We start from the raw sequence: 3788 nt of genomic DNA on the forward strand, positions 1-3788 counted from the left end.
GTAGAAATCCACTAAAAGTTTTGTTTGGTTATCTTGCAATCCCGAGATAATCGTCTCCATGCTCCAAATCCATTTTAAAGCCATTTTTAAAGCATTTCGCGCATACATGAAATGAACACATTTTTCTCCAAAACTATAACAGATGCAAGCTTGTCCTGTTTGGTGGAGATGATATTTAATAAAATAAGTAGAAATCCACTAAAAGTTTTGTTTGGTTATCTTGCAATCCCGAGATAATCGTCTCCATGCTCCAAATCCATTTTAAAGCCATTTTTAAGGCATTTCGCGCATACATGAAATGAACACATTTTTCTCCAAAACTATAACAGATGCAAGCTTGTCCTGTTTGGTGGAGATGATATTTAATAAAATAAGTAGAAATCCACTAACAGTTTTGTTTGGTTATATTGCAATCCCGAGATAATCGTCTCCATGCTCCAAATCCATTTTAAAGCCATTTTTAAGGCATTTCGCGCATACATGAAATGAACACATTTTTCTCCAAAACTATAACAGATGCAAGCTTGTCCTGTTTGGTGGAGATGATATTTAATAAAATAAGTAGAAATCCACTAAAAGTTTTGTTTGGTTATCTTGCAATCCCGAGATAATCGTCTCCATGCTCCAAATCCATTTTAAAGCCATTTTTAAGGCATTTCGCGCATACATGAAATGAACACATTTTTCTCCAAAACTATAACAGATGCAAGCTTGTCCTGTTTGGTGGAGATGATATTTAATAAAATAAGTAGAAATCCACTAAAAGTTTTGTTTGGTTATCTTGCAATCCCGAGATAATCGTCTCCATGCTCCAAATCCATTTTAAAGCCATTTTTAAGGCATTTCGCGCATACATGAAATGAACACATTTTTCTCCAAAACTATAACAGATGCAAGCTTGTCCTGTTTGGTGGAGATAATATTTAATAAAATAAGTAGAAATCTACTAAAAGTTTCGTTTGTTTATATTGCCATCCTGAGATAATCGTCTCCATGCTCCAAATCCATTTTAAAGCCATTTCAAAGGCATTTTGCGCATACATGAAATGAACACATTTTTCTCCAAAACTGTAACACATGCAAGCTTGTCCTGTTTGGTGGAGATGATATTTAATAAAATAAGTAGAAATCCACTAAAAGTTTTGTTTGGTTATCTTGCAATCCCGAGATAATCGTCTCCATGCTCCAAATCCATTTTAAAACCATTTTTAAGGCATTTCGCGCATACATGAAATGAACACATTTTTCTCCAAAACTATAACAGATGCAAGCTTGTCCTGTTTGGTGGAGATGATATTTAATAAAATAAGTAGAAATCCACTAAAAGTTTTGTTTGGTTATCTTGCAATCCCGAGATAATCGTCTCCATGCTCCAAATCCATTTTAAAGCCATTTTTAAGGCATTTCGCGCATACATGAAATGAACACATTTTTCTCCAAAACTATAACAGATGCAAGCTTGTCCTGTTTGGTGGAGATGATATTTAATAAAATAAGTAGAAATCCACTAAAAGTTTTGTTTGGTTATCTTGCAATCCCGAGATAATCGTCTCCATGCTCCAAATCCATTTTAAAGCCATTTTTAAGGCATTTCGCGCATACATGAAATGAACACATTTTTCTCCAAAACTATAACAGATGCAAGCTTGTCCTGTTTGGTGGAGATAATATTTAATAAAATAAGTAGAAATCTACTAAAAGTTTCGTTTGTTTATATTGCCATCCTGAGATAATCGTCTCCATGCTCCAAATCCATTTTAAAGCCATTTTTAAGGCATTTCGCGCATACATGAAATGAACACATTTTTCTCCAAAACTATAACAGATGCAAGCTTGTCCTGTTTGGTGGAGATGATATTTAATAAAATAAGTAGAAATCCACTAAAAGTTTTGTTTGGTTATCTTGCAATCCCGAGATAATCGTCTCCATGCTCCAAATCCATTTTAAAGCCATTTTTAAGGCATTTCGCGCATACATGAAATGAACACATTTTTCTCCAAAACTATAACAGATGCAAGCTTGTCCTGTTTGGTGGAAATAATATTTAATAAAATAAGTAGAAATCTACTAAAAGTTTCGTTTGTTTATATTGCCATCCTGAGATAATCGTCTCCATGCTCCAAATCCATTTTAAAGCCATTTTTAAGGCATTTCGCGCATACATGAAATGAACACATTTTTCTCCAAAACTATAACAGATGCAAGCTTGTCCTGTTTGGTGGAGATGATATTTAATAAAATAAGTAGAAATCCACTAAAAGTTTTGTTTGGTTATCTTGCAATCCCGAGATAATCGTCTCCATGCTCCAAATCCATTTTAAAGCCATTTTTAAGGCATTTCGCGCATACATGAAATGAACACATTTTTCTCCAAAACTATAACAGATGCAAGCTTGTCCTGTTTGGTGGAGATGATATTTAATAAAATAAGTAGAAATCCACTAAAAGTTTTGTTTGGTTATCTTGCAATCCCGAGATAATCGTCTCCATGCTCCAAATCCATTTTAAAGCCATTTTTAAGGCATTTCGCGCATACATGAAATGAACACATTTTTCTCCAAAACTATAACAGATGCAAGCTTGTCCTGTTTGGTGGAGATGATATTTAATAAAATAAGTAGAAATCCACTAAAAGTTTTGTTTGGTTATCTTGCAATCCCGAGATAATCGTCTCCATGCTCCAAATCCATTTTAAAGCCATTTTTAAGGCATTTCGCGCATACATGAAATGAACACATTTTTCTCCAAAACTATAACAGATGCAAGCTTGTCCTGTTTGGTGGAGATAATATTTAATAAAATAAGTAGAAATCTACTAAAAGTTTCGTTTGTTTATATTGCCATCCTGAGATAATCGTCTCCATGCTCCAAATCCATTTTAAAGCCATTTCAAAGGCATTTTGCGCATACATGAAATGAACACATTTTTCTCCAAAACTGTAACACATGCAAGCTTGTCCTGTTTGGTGGAGATGATATTTAATAAAATAAGTAGAAATCCACTAAAAGTTTTGTTTGGTTATCTTGCAATCCCGAGATAATCGTCTCCATGCTCCAAATCCATTTTAAAACCATTTTTAAGGCATTTCGCGCATACATGAAATGAACACATTTTTCTCCAAAACTATAACAGATGCAAGCTTGTCCTGTTTGGTGGAGATGATATTTAATAAAATAAGTAGAAATCCACTAAAAGTTTTGTTTGGTTATCTTGCAATCCCGAGATAATCGTCTCCATGCTCCAAATCCATTTTAAAGCCATTTTTAAGGCATTTCGCGCATACATGAAATGAACACATTTTTCTCCAAAACTATAACAGATGCAAGCTTGTCCTGTTTGGTGGAGATGATATTTAATAAAATAAGTAGAAATCCACTAAAAGTTTTGTTTGGTTATCTTGCAATCCCGAGATAATCGTCTCCATGCTCCAAATCCATTTTAAAGCCATTTTTAAGGCATTTCGCGCATACATGAAATGAACACATTTTTCTCCAAAACTATAACAGATGCAAGCTTGTCCTGTTTGGTGGAGATAATATTTAATAAAATAAGTAGAAATCTACTAAAAGTTTCGTTTGTTTATATTGCCATCCTGAGATAATCGTCTCCATGCTCCAAATCCATTTTAAAGCCATTTTTAAGGCATTTCGCGCATACATGAAATGAACACATTTTTCTCCAAAACTATAACAGATGCAAGCTTGTCCTGTTTGGTGGAGATGATATTTAATAAAATAAGTAGAAATCCACTAAAAGTTTTGTTTGGTTATCTTGCAATCCCGAGAT

Source organism: Anomaloglossus baeobatrachus, unplaced genomic scaffold (assembly GCF_048569485.1).
Source record: "Anomaloglossus baeobatrachus isolate aAnoBae1 unplaced genomic scaffold, aAnoBae1.hap1 Scaffold_369, whole genome shotgun sequence".
Lineage (NCBI taxonomy): Eukaryota > Metazoa > Chordata > Amphibia > Anura > Aromobatidae > Anomaloglossus > Anomaloglossus baeobatrachus.